We start from the raw sequence: 18,172 nt of genomic DNA on the forward strand, positions 1-18,172 counted from the left end.
CTCTCACTCGCCCACAAACTAGTAAACCATCCACTAAATGTCCCATCCCTCCAGAATCTACTCCAACCATATCACACCACCAGACCACTAAGATCCAGCAACAAAAATCACTTGCAGATCACTAAAGCCAATAACTCTGCTGGTGAAGCACTATTCTCTTGCACCATAGCCAAATTATGGAACTCCCTCCCACCGACAATTACCTCCATACCATCTTGCACCCACTTCAAAACTTTACTAAAAGCGCATCTAAAAACATGCTGGCTATGCCCTTGCAACTCCCACTCTAATATCACCCACCCCATCCAAGCACTACCTTTATTTCCACTCCACTATCTACCTTGATTATAGCAAGCTCAGATGCTCATAAGCCAGTACTTATTATACAGCAGGAACTTCTTCTTGTAACATTTGTTAATGTCTGTTATGTACTTCACAGATAAAGATTCTAGTTGTCTACTGATGTACTATGTTCTTCATCTGTAAATATGTTGTAAGTAATTGCTATGTTATATTGTTAATCGTTATGTAATCCAATGTAACTACTGTCTGTTTATTTTAACTGTGGAGCTTTTCTCCCCGGGCCTCCACTGAAAATGGACCTACGTCCAGTCGGACACTCCCAGTCAACAAATGTAAATAAATAAATAATAACTATTTATTTATTTATTTATTGACATTTGATTACAGGGAAAGTCCATCTGGGTAGAAGCGCATTTTCAGCAGATGCCTGGGGAACACAAAACTCAATCAACAAGATCAAGAGGCAACACATTTCTGCAAATATCCAAAGTCAAACTTAACAGGACAGCGTAAGATATGTAAGTAAAGCATGCAAAAGTAGAATATAACATAGAATGTTAACAATGGGTGCACCAGAGACAGATATCATAACTGAAAATATATAGACTGTATATTGTTAAAAAAAGAAATGCTCATTGCTCCACTCGAACGTTGAGGAAGTATATACCTCTATACAAGGTTTACATATTAAACCTTAGTGAAGCTAGTGCAAATATCATGACAATGTCTCATAAAGTACCTCAGCAAAAATGTATTTTTTTTGTAAAGGTTGTGCGGATAGGGGTTCTATATAACACTTCTTTTAGTCAAGATGTAAAACATTGCAAATGAAATATTTAAACAAACTGAAACTGTAAGTGCAAAAAAATCATACTCAAACTACCCCAAAATATGACAATGCAAATATTTTTGCAGCACCCCCAATATGAGATCTTTGCTCCCACATCCCCAATCTCTATATATACTACTTCTGAGGTCCCACAAAACTGGGGAAGAGAAAACATTTTTTTACAAAACAAGAAACTTGCATTTTCCCTCTCTGATACATGTGCCCTTGCAGTAAACTACAATACTACCAGCAACAAATCAAGATCTTAAAGGAAGCACGTGACAAACAGTAGTGATCCAAGGCCAGGCCCCTGATCTTAAAGGAAGCACGTGACAAACAGTAGTGATCCAAGGCCAGGCCCCTGATCTTAAATGAAGCACGTGACAAACAGTAGTGATCCAAGGCCAGGCCCCTGAAACATGATTTTAAAACCAAGTTACAGGGTGCAGGTTGTCAGATGGAAGGATACTGTCTAATCCATTATAGTAGTAGACTATGGTTCTAACTTTGCTGTTCTTTCATTCAATATAAAACAAAGCAGCATTTACCAAGTATTATCTGTGTGTGCTTCAAATCACAGTCTTCAACAAGTTTTTCAGAAATGTTTTCTGAAAAACGGAGATCCTTAAGTTACTGGCCTTGTGCATTTTGTTTTTATACAGATATACTTCTGATTGCTTGGATTATATTTTTTAGTTCTGCGAGTATCCCTTGAAAAGTAAACAGGGAATATCCCACAATCCCTAATGATTTTCTTTTTTTTCTGTAGTATACCTACAGGTAGCTGGGTTGAAATTCTTAGGATGTCAGTAGCCTGTAGTACAACACACCAAGGAACACAGAGATGATCACTAATTACCAGGAAATCATTGCTGATGTAATTTCTAAACAAGTGCCAGCAGTTATTCCCTTCTTTTGGGAGATTACACACTTCATCAAGTTGGTGTGACTGTGAAGTTGGTATTATACCTCCATAATTGGTTGTGTTTGCCAGAATTAGAATATATCCCTCTGCCTGCTGTGTCAGATCTCAGAACACGTCTTCATGGTCCATATTGGCAAGTACTGCATGCCCTGTGTGGCATTATAACCTGCATGGTAGCAGTGGTAGACACAAAGGATTATTTATTTACTTATTTGCAGAAGCTGCTATTGGTGAAACTGTTTAGTACTGTGCATGGGATAGTGAGGATTTATTATTTTTTTCTGTGACTACAAATTCTGTGTCTCTTTAAAAGAAAGTGACAACAAGTGGCCTTTTCTTGTGAAAGTAAAATAAAAGATTTTTGTCAGGCGACTAATTTTACAGTTGAAATTCTCTTGAAGCAATGCTGTTTTAACCATAGAATTTGGTTTGCCATTTTACATTGCTGAAAACTATAAACCAAGCTCCTGTGTGTTATGTTATATTTTCTGTAAAACATTCTCCTTACATTAGTTATTCTTCCTTACTAGACAGCTTTATTTATAAAACTGGGAAGTAATTCATGTTAAAGGATCTTAGAATGGTGTTGGAAACTACTAGTCAATAACCTAGGTAACCATTTTGTCCTCAAGTTCTCACTGACTTCTTTTTTATGCAGATTATCCTTCCTTACCTCATGTGGTTATTGTTCGTCTCACTTTCTTGTTCCCAGTTTGCTCTGTCTGTTTATTGTCTTACTCCTCTCTCTTTGAAGTCACTGGGATGAACCTCCTAGGTGTTCACATTGCAGGTTCACCACAAGGCTGCTCATTACTGAGTAAATCCTACAGATGGAAGTAGGGCCAATGTGGGAGTTGGGGCCAACATGGGAGTGGGGCCCACCACTCTCCCAGCCTCAGTGTATTTCACCCAAGGGCTGTTTCTATGCTTTAGTATAACTCACCTGTCACTACTATCTCCACACCCGACTGAATATGTTCTCTGTTTCATCATTCTCTGTTCCACATTACCCTCTCTTCAAGTCAGTCAGTTGATATAATTGTCTTTAGTTCCAAAATGCCTCAGCATTATCTAACATGTTTACAACAATTGTACTCTTCTCCAGTCTTCCTTCACTCTGGAGTTGTGAGCAGTTCTCTATATTTTATTTCATAACAGATTTTAAAAGTAGGACTTTGCCAAAACAAGCCCTGTGAAAAGAATAGCCTTTTCACTGTTTTCATAGGTAGGTACTAGGCTATCGGCCCTAGGGCCTATACAAGCCTAGCCAAAAAGGCACCCTTATTTTCCTGTGCCCCTGTCGAGCAGAGCCACAGAGGTGATCCCCAGGGTGAATTTCCTATTTCCCATCCAGTCATCAAGATTTTTCTTGAAGAGTGCTAACGAGGAGCTCTGTTTGATATAGATAGGTAGCTTGTTCCAGAATATGGGAAGTCTCTGGGACAGGAATCTATCCCTCCAGCATGTTCTGTTTATTGTGATGACAAGGTTTAGGTCCCTAGAGCGTGTAGCTTGGAGGGATTGGGATTTCTTTAAGTGGAGCATGTCCAACAGCTCTGGGTCTGACATAGCTTTTTATGTTAGGCAGAGATCGCCTCTGAGTAGGCGATATGCAACAGAGTAAAGCTGGGGTTTTTTGGGACGGTCTGTGTAGGGCATCTGTTTGAGGCCGGTAATCTTCTTTGTGAGGTATTTCTGCGGCCTTTCCAGTTGTTGTAGATGTCTTGTGAGGTACATACCAAAAGGGGCGTTGTACTCTATAATGGATCTAATGAGTGACAAGTAGGGGGGAACAATTACCTCTTTTTTCCTGGCTGAGAAACCTTTTGTGATGAGGTGTGCCATGTAGAAGGATTTCCTGACTACTGTGGCGATGTGATTATCAAAGGAGATTTTACTGTCTACCTGTGTCCCAAGGTCTCATCACACTTTCGGTGTTAATTAGACTAACACCTATGTGGTAGCTCATGGGTACAGAGTTTTTACCAAAGGGGATGACAATGCAATTTTTGGCATTGAGATTGAGGCCATGACTTTGACACCAGGCATCTGTCTCAGTGAGGCTCTTTTGTAGGATGTCCACATCATTAGGAGTTTCAATTATGGTTCCTAGTTTGCAGTCATCTGTGAACTTCATTAGCCAAAGACCTTCTGTGTTAGCCTGTACTTCAGAAAAGTAGATACCAAACAGGAGAGGACCCAGGACTGAACCCTGTGGTACTCCACTTGTTACTGGTCCGAAGTCAGATTTGGATTCTGCTACTTTCACAGTGTGGGTTCTGTCAATGAGCCAGTTGGTAACCCATCTTGTGACATAGGGATTTATACCTAGTTTAGTGAGTTTATCTGTAATTCCAGAGTGGGGGGGGTGTCAAAAGCCTTGGCAAAATCTAGATAGGCTGTGTGAACCACCTTACCCTCGTCTACACCTTTGGTGACTGTTTCAAAGAAGTCAATCAGGTTTAGGAGACATGATCTGCCTTTTACAAACCCGAACTGGGTGGGGTCCAGAGTTTGGAGATTACCAATGTCTTTGTTTATAAGTTCCATAATGATACGTTCCATGGCCCTGCAGACCAGGCTCATTAGGCTATTCGGGCGGTAGTTCCCAAGGTGGCTCCCCCTTTGTGGAGTGGGATAACCATCGCTGTATGCCGTTCAGTGTGCCCAAAGCCTGAGATAAGACTATGATTGAACATGGTGCTTAGGTGGGATGCCAGTTCATTCTGTAGTTCATATAGAACGCAGCCTGGGATGTTGTCAGGTCCCATGGATGCTGTGTTCTTGGCTTTGGAGAGTGTAGTTTTTACCTGTGCAGCCATGATTACAGGAACTTTGCATTCTTCCGGTATAGAGATGGGCCATTTAGGGGGTGTGGGGGGGGGTAAAGTTAGCACTGAACCTATCTGCAAGGTGTTGGCAATATCAGTCGGTTCTATATATTTAGTGTCATTGTGCTGTAACTCAGAGCAGATCTGAGTGTTGCCATTGAGATTCTTAACATAGCTATAGAATGCTTTGTGGTTGTCTTTAGAATCGGTGACAATTTTGTTTTCATAACTAGCTTTTGAGGATTTTATGAGGGATCTCAGCTTCTTACTGAGGCTGACCAGGGAGTTCTTCTAGTCATGGGATTTTACTCTTTTTTGCAACAGTTTCTTTCTTCTGCTGTAGAGTTTGTTTATGGCAGGGGACCACCAGATTGGCTTCCTTTTTTTGGAGGATAGCATCTTGGTTCTGTTAGGGATAGCACGATCCATGCTCTCGTGTAAGTGCTTATAAAGTGCATTTGTGTAGGATTCATTTACAATACCCTGCTTCTTTTGGAAATATTTTCTTAACAAAATCAACTAGCTTTACTAGGTTCTACCATAACAACAGTTCACCTTACTTATCTGGTGACATATAAGCCCCAAAGCTCCATTCTCCATTAACATTCTACCAGATAATGTACCTCCATCTGAGTATACCTACAAACTTAATTTCACTCCAAGAACATTCTGATATTCATTAAAAATTACAGCCATGAACACGGGAAATGAATGCAATACATTTAACTTATTAGAAGCCTGGCATGAACATTATTCTCTGGATTATCATCTTTGTTGCACAATAATGTCACAAAGCATCCATTTCTCCCTCGTTTTTGCCATTGTATTATCTCTCCCTTTTCGAATAGAATAAAGTGAGACAGCATTACTAATAAAGAAACATCTTCAGCAAAGCATAATTAAAAAAAAAAGCATCTCCAGTGAATACTCAAAATTAAATAGTCATCAAAGTCACCAAAGTAACTATAGAAAAGGACTCCCAACTATCCACAGGATCAGTTTATATTTAATCAACAGGCTCCACTACTTTGCCTAATAGTACTGAGAACTGCTTTAACCCTAACTCTAACAGTACTCCTGCCCCTAACCTTACTTAACAAAAAAAAAAAAAATCATAATACTACCACTATTCAGACAAATCTGAGCTGAATTTTGCTAGGATTATGATTAATATACCAGAAAAGGAAATTTGTTTCCTTTCCCAATGTACAAGGTTTTGGTTATTTGCGCTGTAAGCATTATGAATGGTCGGCATGTTTTGTTGGATGTTTTGTGTTTTGAACATTTAACGTTGATCATTTTTGATGTAATCACTATTCCACAATATCAACTATTATGCAATGCAGTAATGCAAGTAGCAAAAGCAAGCATTATGTATCTGGAATTTGCCAGAATCCCTAAGGAATGCTGCAACTAGAGGATGTCTTACAATGAACCACCACCTGTTCCACAGCTCCTCCCATACATAATCTGCTGTAATGCAAGCTCTGGATTTCAGTATCTGGTATCTCACAATGCACTATGCATCCTGGCCATGTAAACTCCCTCAGAAGGTCATCATTTGCATGGAATCACCATCTGTCCTAAAGCCTGGCCCACAACTCCACTTCACATTTTCAGTAAGCAGAACATATGACTGTCCAATATCTCAAAACACACCAAGCATCCAGGGCACACTTGGTCACAGGATGACAACCACTGTCACATGCTATCAGTGGTGCCTTATTAATTTGCTTACCACTTTAGCAAAGCTGTCATAGTTCTGCATCCAGACAGTTTATGTTGTACATAATGCCAAACAGGGCTAAAATGCACAACATGGCTTACTATTACCATTTATAATACAAAATGCTGCACATAAACACACTTCTTATTCATCCAGATAATCTTTGTAAAATCATGAGGCATGTATGTCAAATGCACTGTAACCCAAACAAGCATTCAGCTGATCAGTACCAATATTTACCAATGACTGCAGATCAATGCCACTTTTTCCAGTCTTTGTTTATCATTATAAATGTTTATAAATTAAAACACCATAATAAGTAGCATTCAAAATAAGGTGATTGTTAGTCTTGTACTACAAATAAATACAACCCATTCATTACTGCTGCATTAATCACAGCAGGTCTTTATTTGCAACTGCAGTAAAGATAAACCATTAATATCGGTGTCCCTCTTGGGATCACTGTTTGGTCCACTTCTGTTCTCACTATTTATTAACAATCTTCCTTGGCACCTTCCTACCTAAAACTATCTTCTTCCTGCTGAACAGCAGTGGCCTTAGGTCAGCTGGTGCCCTAGGCAAAAGTGCTCCACAGTGCCCCCCCACACCACCCAGGTGCCCCCAACCTGGTCTACCTACATCAAATAAATACTGCAAAAGCGCCCCTGCTACAGCGGCGCCCTAGGCGGCCGCCTAGTTGACCTATGCCTAAAGCCGGCCATGCTGCTGAAGATATTGTGATTACCAAAGCAAATATATCTATGCATAACATGAATCACCTTATTACAAAAAAAAAGAAAAACGTTATTCTAGATTAAAAACACATAAACAGCACTTACTGGATACAGAAACACAGGCAGATCGGAATCTGACTAAGAGCATTGCTTTCAGGAAAATCTGAACTGCATGAGGGAAGGGTTTTCTCATGGGTTTTTCAAGGCTGCTTCTTTGCAGTTATCTAGATTAATGGCTGTAACTGGCATTTCTTTGTTTTGACCTCTTTTGAGTATTGGATGTTGCGCTGATGACCATATGGTGTATACCTGCACTAACATGTTGTCACTGAGACTGCAGCAACCATATAGCACCAGCAGTGTCAACAACTCCCCAAACAACAGTTGTGTATCACAAACAAACACAATTAGTTCTGTTACTGTCTGGGCCAGTGATGGCAAATCTATGACACACGTGTCAATGGTGATATGCCACGACATTTTTGGTGACACACCAGCGTTCACCAACACCTGAGTTACCAAAGAAACTGCTTTTGCATTTGTTGCTTTTGTGCCAGGAGTCAGTTCATCAACACTGCTGCAGATGTAAGGAAGTTATTTACCTCAAAGACTATTTCAGTATCTTTTCTCGATAGAATCTACAAAGGGCAGTGCTGACATTGTTTTCTCTTCGTGCTTACACATCTGCAAAGGGAAAGTAGTCTGCATTTCTAGGAGTATGCTGTTTTACATTCCTCTCAACTGTCCCTCTTAATCACTCCTAAAACTGGCAAGTTTTTAAACTTAATAATGACAGTAATTAGATTTATGGACTAATTTACTTCAGAAACTGTATATTATACCATGACCCCCCCCCCCAAAACGTGCACGCTGATTGGCCAGCGTGCACATTGTAAATCGAGTTATACTAATGGAAAAAGGTCCGGCCGCTCGGACTTTTTTCCATTAGTATAACTCTACTTTAACTGTCGCTATGTTAAATGGGTTTAACATAGCGAGACAGCTTTAAAATAAGCAACGGAGATCTCTGTTGCTTATTTTAAAGCTGTCTCGCATGCTAAACCCATTTAACATAGCGAACAGTTTTAAAAGCAACGGAGGAAGCAAGATCTCCGTTGCTTTTACTGTTCGCTATGTTAAATGGGTTTAACATAGCGAGACAGTTTTAAAATAAGCAACGGACATCTCCGTTGCTTATTTTAAAGCTGTCTCGCTATGTTAAACCCATTTAACATAGCGAAACAGTAAAAAAAAGCAACAGAGATCTTGCTTTCTCCATTGCTTTTGCCCACAGCTCTGATGTACTGCGCAGGCGCGCAGTACATCAGAACTGCCGCGGATGCCAGACATCTGCGGAAGGGCAGTAAACAGGCATTATACTATGCCATTATTTAAGAAAAGTAATAGTTTCTTTTCTTAAATAATGTCATGGTATAATAGCAATAACCCACTTCTGGGTGTGGGTAATGCTGTATTTACCCACGGTTGGCTTTGTTTGGTCCCTCGGGACCAAACCACGCTAACCGTGGGTAAATCCAGCATTACCCACACCCAGGCGTGGGTTATTGCTATATTAATTCACATTCATTTTTTTCTGTCAGAGTCTCAAATTAATAGGACTAGTAGTTTAAAACTGTCCATGTCTCTTATTTCTAGATTTGTCCCTGATTCTGTTGAGATTTATCCCTGCTGTACTGAGAACCAGGCTGTCTTATTTATTTTTGTTTATTTATTTAATTTAAATTTTGTTGATTGTTTGGGGTGGGGGTGACACACAAGCAGAGTCAAGTTAAGCATTTTCCGAATTTCTGACATGCCAATCCCAAAAAGGTTTGCCATCACTGGTCTGGACTGAGAGCTGTATAAAGTGAAAAAATCGTGCTTAAACACCATTGTTTGATTCACTGATGGCTTAAAATGGCAGATGGTTGTTTTCCAACAACAATTGACTTAAGAGCAGGAAATATCATGCTCAGTAGTGGTCCAAAGGAGTCAGCAGTATACATACTGTTCAACTAGCAGGGTGGGGGCAGGGCAAGTGTCATATTTGTTTGTACAGGGCAAGGTGCAGCTACCAGTGAAGGTTCCAGAGAAGAATGGGCCTGGGTAGGACAACACTGGTGATATCTGAACAGCACTTAACCATGTCTGGAAAAGACATCCAGGGTGATGATGTTTAATGCTTATGTGATCGGGATCAGGCTGATCTGATCTTGGAAGATGTATTTTACTTTTTAAGTAGTAAACTGATAATTTGATTTTTTTTTTTTTTGCCTTCATCTGTCTTGTAACTGAACCATAGTATAGTGGAATCACCACTCTGTGCAGGCCACCTGTTGCTCTGCCATTTTTTAACACCTGACACTGGTTAATTCAAAGAGTGTATGAATTTTCCTTTAATGACGTACAAAATTATGTTAATCTACAGAAATATTTTTTTACCAAGTAAGAGTTGTGCAATACATAAACTGGAAAATGCAAAACTAGTTATTTAATAAAGTGAATTGAGTTTGCACTGAAAAATATAAAAATCAATCATTTTACAAAGAAAGTGATTTAAAAATTAAAGCAACTGAAAATATAAACTGTGAGATAACTTTGCAATGATAGACAACTGAAAACTTGCATTGGTAAGAATGACTGAAATTAATTGTCTGTTTCCACTGGTGATTCCAATAATGGTAAGTTGCAGTGTTGTTTTTGAGACTGATGTCCTCATTCAGTAGCTGCCAACGACTGTGCCCAAGAAGTGCTGGCATTCACCAGAGTATTTTAAGTACTCATGACCTCTTGTCTGAGCTGTTCCATAGAAAAACATGAGTTTTTTTTAAAGGTAATTTTACATTCAGTTTGACAAAAGGATAAAACCTGTAGCATATTGCAGTGTCATCTATAAACCGATATCTTAAAAAGGAATGACTGATGCAATTTACCAATCTATTTCCATTATGGCATACAATGTCATAATGCACAATTACACAAATGCATAGCAGCTATATTGTTATACTTATGTGTGCCAAATTCCAAGCTTTATAACATAGTCTATTCTAACTTTCCCATGGAACAAAGCAATCAGACCATTTATACTACCTGAACCCAGACAAAATAGTTCATTAACAGTGTTGAACATCACATACAAATAAGAAAAAACAGTACAATATGATATCTCTGAGAACTCATAATACAAGTCAGGCATGTTGGCCCTGGTGTAAGACAAAGTGTATGGGATGCATGCCCTTCAACTTCTTATCCCCTGAACCAGGGGCAAAATAAAAAAAAAATCAGGGACAAAGACCAAAATTAGCAAAAAATAGCAATCCAGGTAAGATTTACACACGATTAAATGGGCTTGCAGTACTGCTAATAGCCAGAAAGTGGAGGATTAAAACATGAAACTGTTATGACAAAAAGGCAGAACAACTAAATGTTCAGGAAATTATAAAACAAATTAAAAAGCACAAAATCATGGATCTCTAAAAGCCTGAGTAAACAAGAAAACTTTCAACTGATACCGGGGCATTATATTTAAATTTATATTTATATTAAACAGCAGGTCTGTTTTGGTCAGGGATGTTAATTAATATCATACTTAGATTCATATTACTAGTTGATACTGTGTACCTCCTTCATACTTTCAGACATTTACTATTACACAATGTTCTTTTACATTATCATCATACTTTAACACACCCATATTAAATTTGTTTGTTGAAGGGAAGCCAGTTACATAATCCATCAAAATATTCCAGATTATTTTTCATACCAAAATGATTCACTTCAGAAATAATCTTCAGACTGAAATTATCCACTTCAGAAATAATGTTTTCTTAGGCCACCTTCTAAAGATGAAACAGTTCTAAATTAAACTGCCCAGCAAGTAGCACAACTGGACAATGGCAGTGAGTACAAGGACACTGCTGTCAAGCCAGTGTAGTCATAACTGTGATGCTGATTTGTAATCATAGTCACACTGTAGTCCTAGCCAACACCTGTGCTTGCAATGTTTGTCATGTTGCGTGTAATGATTTATAATAACTGTTCAGTATTTTACAAGAGTTTTATTACAGAAAATATTCCACATAAAGGAATGCATTTTAATATGCATTGTATTAAAGTATGGACAATGCCTGTCTCTGTACTTGTGAACTCTGAAAATTGGAAGAATTCTTCTCATTTCCAAAGTGCAGTGACCACAGAGTTGATTACAAGATCTTGTGGATGCATTTCATTGCATGGGCATGTTGAGACTTTGCCATCTCCAATAAATGATATTGGTCTGACTTTATGATTGTTTGTTTCTTTCTGCTTTTCCCGGTTAGGGGTCGCCACAGCGGAACTCCAGTCTGCTAATGATTGGCAGTAGATTTTGACGTGCTGGCTTGCCGGGCCTACCGCACAACCTTCAACGAAGGAATGCCCATTCATGCATGTCGCCCCACAGAAGAAGCTCTAACTGAGAATCGAACGGGCAACGTCTAACTGTGAGGCGACAATGCTACCGCAGCACCATCACTGCAGCACTCTTTCAATCAATGTGTGTTTTAATGACTTGGTACCCTGATCCTTTCCATTTTTGGTCGGTTTGACTCTGTATGCTGTGTCCATTGTGGTGTTCTGTTAATTAACCAGCATCTTATCATCAAGCATCTTGTCTAACTTGGGGAGGGGGGTCGGAAGTAAGGAAGAAAAGCTTGAAAAAGAAAGTTAATTTAATCACTGGTAAGTCACCAGTGGTTGCCAGTGATACAACTCCCTTAAGGCTTTTGCAGATGGGTAGCAGAGGTAGATATGTGAATTCAGAAAAAAGGTGGCGAAGGTGGAAAATAAAATGTCAACACAGGGATAAAGCATATGTGCTACTGTAAATGGAAAAGGAATTAAGAATACTTATAAAACATGGCATGTTGGGGGGGTGGATCCTGCAGAGTCAACTAAAGATTTGTAAGGATAACAGAAAAAATAGATGACCTAGAAATGGACAGAGTTAAGCAATACCAAATGAGAAGGAAATGAGAAAGAATTTAGAAGTTTCTGAGAACTTTAAACTAGAGTCGGATAGAGTCCAATGAGTGGCATGCCTTAGTCCAGCAAGTGGGTGACCCAAAAATGTGCTGTGGTGTTTATTTATGCTCCAGAGCAGAATACTGTGTAGTAGAAGCAGAGTTATAGTGGAAAGAGTGCTTAAATTATCCTACACTTTTCTGCAAACTTAAATTAAAAAAAATAAAAGGTAGACAGTGATAGCCAGAGGTAAGGTGCAGAGTGCTGTGATCATGGTGTGGATAATGTTTTTAGATGACATTACTGCAGTGTGCAGTAACCACTGCAGAGGTAGCGACTACCTTAAAAGACAGCTCTGAATGAATAACTGACAATGATCATTTGTTCCAAAACCCCAATCTGGTCATTATTAAATGACATAACTATTTCAAATGTAAAGGGCAACTATTAAAAAAGTCAGTCAAAGTCAGCTTGTCTTTTAGAGAGCACTGTGGATTTTTACAAATTGGAAAGAGTAAGCTTACTAACAAGACGCTTCAAGCCCATTGTCTATAAAGTCTGCCTGTGAATGTCCTGTGATTATTACTAAGATGTTAATGGTAGATAGATTATGGTAAATCTTGAGCTAGTGGTAAAAGAATGGCCAGATCACTTTTAGATTAAAAAGTGCTTTGTTTAATTGTATGTGTTTCAAGTAAAGAATTTCCATTTTCAATTTTAAGAGCTTGGGTCTGGCTATTTATTTAAGTATATAAGAATGATTACCAAAACTGGCAAAGTAGTAACTTTTGGCAGGCACAATTCAGATGGTGGCTATTTTGTTGTCTCATTTTTAGAGTGCTTAGTAATTGAAACCTTTGTTGAGGCAGATGGATATCACATGTAATAAAGTATTACCATAACGTGTGTGTAGGTGACTACAAAATAGACTTACCAAGTTTCACTTATTTTTGGTAAGACTGCACTTAAAGGATCAGACTGAGACTGCGTGGCAATGGACTTGTTTAAAATTCAGAGTTTTAATTCTACTATTCAAATATATAATATAGAGCTTATTTGGCTGTAGTGCATTTTGGACATACCTCTTGGCAGTACTGCACATTCGCCATGCATTCTTAGATCAATCTCTCACAAACTGATTAATGGCTGTGGTGCAGACTCTACCACTGCCCATCACAATAATATATAGAACATACAGAAATGATATGTGATAATGTGAGCCAAAAGAGTAAGAATGATGAGCAAAGGTAGTGATATACAGGAAGAGAAGAAGGAGGAAGGAATGAAAGTGGACTGAGAGTTAAAGAGGGAGAAGGTTAAGGAAATTCATATAAACAGACAACTAGTTAGACTTGAAAAGACAGGAAGAGGAGCTTGTCAGGCATCTGAGTGACACAGAGGAGATATGTGTTCTAAGCTCATAAATATTATGCAAGGCAAATCACATACTTGTACAGCAAACTTACATACACATTGCAATACTGACTAATCTGATTTCAGATACACACACACAATATATATATATATATATATATATATATATATATATATATATATATATATTTATTTATTTATTTGCAGTTGGTTTACCAGGATAGTCCATTGGGCCAAAATGAACCTGTTTTCAATGGAGTCCTGGGGAGAAAAGCTCCAAACAATCAAAGTTACAATAGGTTATACATGATAATTATACAAGTGTAAAAGATTCAAGCAAACAATTACAAAATAGTAGAGGAAACATTACAGCTAATACAAACTAGAGATGAAACTTTTACAACTAATACAAATTAGTGATGAAGCTTACAGGGTACAGACAAAGAAGGAATGTTGCAAAGTAAATAATGAGAAATCAAATAACATATCAGGAATCATACACTTAAGAGGTGCAGCGCAGTGTATTCTTGTGGATACAGTAATAACAATAAGAGTGTATGAGATAGGAGAAATTATAAGGGAAGATTGCAGGTGTAAATGGGGGAAGGAAAGTAAGATGGAATTACAAGTGTTAGTTATGTGGGTTGGAAACAAGAGCACATATATATATATATATCTTCTTCTTTCGTCTGCTCCTGTTAGGGGTTGCCACAGCAGATCATCTGTTTCCATTTCTTCCTGTGCTCTGCATCTTGTTCTGTCCCACCAACCACCTGCATGTCCTCTCTCACCACAACCATAAACCTTATCTTAGGTCTTCCTCTTTTCCTGTTACCTGGCAGTTTCATCCTTAGCATCTTTTTCCCAATATACTCTGCATCCCTCCTCAGCACATGTCCAAACCAACGTAATCTTGCCTCTCTGGCTTTGTCTCCAAACCTTGCAACCTGGGCTGACCATCTAAAATACTTATTCCTAATCCTGTCCATCCTTGTCACACCCAGTGCAAATCTTAACATCTTCAGCTCTGCCATGTCAAGCTCTGACTCCTGCCTTTTTGTCAATGCCACTGTCTCCAAACCATATAACATAGCTGGTCCCACTACCCTCTATATGTGTGTGTGTGTGTGTGTGTGTGTGTGTGTGTGTGTGTGTGTGTGTGTGTGTGTGTGTGTCTGTGTGTGTGTGTTTACTAAAATATATTAACAACCACAACCACAAAAAGAGAAAACACCGCACACAGTGAATCACAGCTGGTGCCCAAGCTCTTAAATATGTGGACACTAGATGACAGTGGGCATTTGCAAAGTGAAAATGATACTCTAGACTACATTAACTTTTAACTCCTACTATTCCAAGATCATAAACCACACCAGCAGTCAACTGGTATACCCTTCTATACTTTGCAATAAAATACAAATATAAATACATGTAAATACAAATATAAATATAAAAAAACCTTCCATAAAACAAACAGCACCAGAATTACCCATTCTAAAGACTTAAACCTTACCTATGATATAAATAAGTCCTGCTGGTGACATAGGTATATATCCCAGAGACTACCATGTCTATGGAACAGGCTCCCCATCCATGTGAATCAGAGTTCTCCCTAACCCAATTCAAGTGCAACTTGGACAATTGGATGGGAAACCTGAAATTCATCCCTGGCTTGGCACCTATGTTTCTAATGGACACAGGTAACCTGTAAATGGTTTATCTCCCAGGCCCATGCTTACACTTATCAAGGGTATCAGAACTTATCAGATATTTGGGATGCATGGCTAGGCTTAAAAAAGTCAGTAGTGGTTAGATATTTAGCCCTGCTGAACAAGTCTGAGGCTTTATCGGTCCTGGACATTGAATAAGCAACTGCCTCTCTATGCCTGTTCAGCTTTCTGTGGTTCACACAGACTCTGGTGCTGTTAGCTTTCTTTGGCATCAACACCACTGATGATGCCCAGGACTGATGGACTCCTGGATTACCCCTACTTCCAACATGTCCTGCAGTTCCTCCCTTGGAGTTTGTGGAGCTCTTTTAGGAATCCTATAAGGGGATTGTATGATGGGTTGCTCGGATCTTGTGCCCATATGATCACCGGAGATTACTAGGCTATTAACCTGGAGGTCATTTTAAGTCTAGCCATTTCATCCCAATGTATTACCATGAAAATGCTAGTCAATACTCAAGACTGCATTTAGTGATGACTGCCCATCTCCAGGAGGGTTGTGGGTGCTATCTCCTGTAAGAATTTATGGTGCCTCATCCGCTCGTTCAGGTTCCTCTTGAACAGCGCCATAGAGGTGCTTTGCTTCAAATGAATTGATAGCCTGTTCCTGCTCCTCGAGCCATTTAAGCCGCAGGCCAAATTTAGGTCCCTGGAATGGGTAGCCCTAGTCCCATTTGATTTACTGATGTGCAGCAAGTTCATTAAATTTGGGTGTGAGATTGCTCAATAGGCTAGGCATAAGTCTCTCCTAAGAAGTCTAAATGACACAGATACTTCATCCACAAAGTTGTCAGACTGAACCTTACCAATGAGATCTCCCACCAAGTCATCTCTAGTTCCTCCTGTAACACACTGCAGATAATGAGTGCCAATGACTCTCTGTCATGATAGAGCTTTATCATGTTATCATGGTAGAGTGTGTGTTTCTGGCTCTCTGGCAACTGTAACGTATTGGCAACATCTCTGTCCTACACAGTGGTGAAAAGATCCCCCCAGGCTTCCTGCAGCTTGTTGGATCTAACAGGAATAAACACTATCACCTGCTGCTCAAAAGAATATTCTTTGGCTCTGTCTGTTTTCTCATATCAGAATTGTTGCTGCTGCCATGCTTGCATAAGTTGTTCCTAGGCCATCTCCATCAAGTAACTAAGACTGGTTCTTAAATTTAGGGCACACTTCATAACAGACTCCCTGTGGGGATCATACTCACCCTCTCACTCTTCACAAATTAAATCCAGAGTCCTGTCTCACCCTTTAACCGTATAGAAGCTCAAAGGGAGAAAAAAACTATTAATTCTTGGTTCACCTCCCTGTATGCAAAGAGGAAAATGGGGCAAGTACATGTCCCTCTCCCTCCTGAACTAGTCTGTATGTGCTGTCAACATGGTCTTTAGTGTAGAGTTAAACTTGCCCACCAGACCATTGTCTGTGCTTAGTAGGGATAGTCTTTAAATGCTTTACCCTTACACTTCCCCAAACATGGTAGCAGATCTGTCAAAAAGTTGGTACCGCTGTCTGTATTTCTCTAGGGAAAAAGCACCTTGTTGAAAATGAATAATGTAGCATTTGACATTTTCTCTGCTTCGATGGAAGACAGAACCAGTGCCTCTGGATATCCAATATCATAATCTTCCACCCCACTAGATATTCCTTTTTATTGCAAATTGGGGTACTTAGAGATCCCACAATATCTATAGCTGCCCTCTGAAACAGTGCACTATTGACAGTCAAAGGCATCAGAGCAGCTACGGTTTGGTCTCCTAGTTTGTCAAATGTTTTTCCATTGCTCCCAGGAATACCTGGACAATGAAAAATCTACATAACCTTTTAGAACACTTTATACTCATAAAGCCTGGAAATGCGAAATTGTAAGCTATGGCTAGAACTGCCAGTTAGTAGGTCCTATTGCTGCCAGCTGCTGTACTGTTTCTCCCTGTAGTCCTCCTCTAGGGGTTCATTCTATGTTCAACAAACCCATGTGCCAGTATTTGAACTCTCTCTCTGCCCTTCAGTACCCAGGGGTAGGGTCTGAAAGCTAAACTTCCCTCAACTTCCTCTTACTGATTGTTCCCAGGTCACCTTCCGAGTGAAGTCAAACACCTTCTGCCAGTACTGCCTCGAACTCTGGCTGACTACTGCCAACTACTTCTCCTTCAAAGTAACCCCTTCCAACACAACCCCTTCTGTGAAAATCCTGCAACCCTTCCAATGTTTCAACAACATAAAATGCTCATTGTAAATTTATACTGATTTTTTTTTTATTTACTTCCAAGTGCATGTTCCTTTTCTATTATGTCATTATTATTCTCAGTTTCACCCTTTCCCTTTTTCATTCTCAGTACTTTCCCACACATCTAAATAATTCTTAATAATATTCTTAGTAACAATTCACTTCTCTTGCTCCTAATTTTACTCAGCATATAATGCATATATAAAGATACCAAATGTATTAGTGTAGTGACTGCGCCTATTCAACTGTAGGATGCACCAGTAAGCTCATACTTGCATCCCATTCAGGTAATGGCCCCCACACTCGCGCCATATTCTGCGTTTTCCAATTTCCACCACTCTGGGGGGACAAGTCAGAGCAAGTAATGCTGGACAAATTGCCAGTCTGTCTCACAAGATGCGCGCACACACACGCACGCAGACACACATTAACAATCACACATATAGACTGTGAATGCACTATTCTCTTCTTTAGAGCTTTGCATGTTCA

The sequence above is a fragment of the Protopterus annectens genome, chromosome 6.part1 (genome assembly GCF_019279795.1).
Source record: "Protopterus annectens isolate FY-2018-M chromosome 6.part1, PAN1.0, whole genome shotgun sequence".
Classification (NCBI taxonomy): Eukaryota; Metazoa; Chordata; order Ceratodontiformes; family Protopteridae; genus Protopterus; species Protopterus annectens.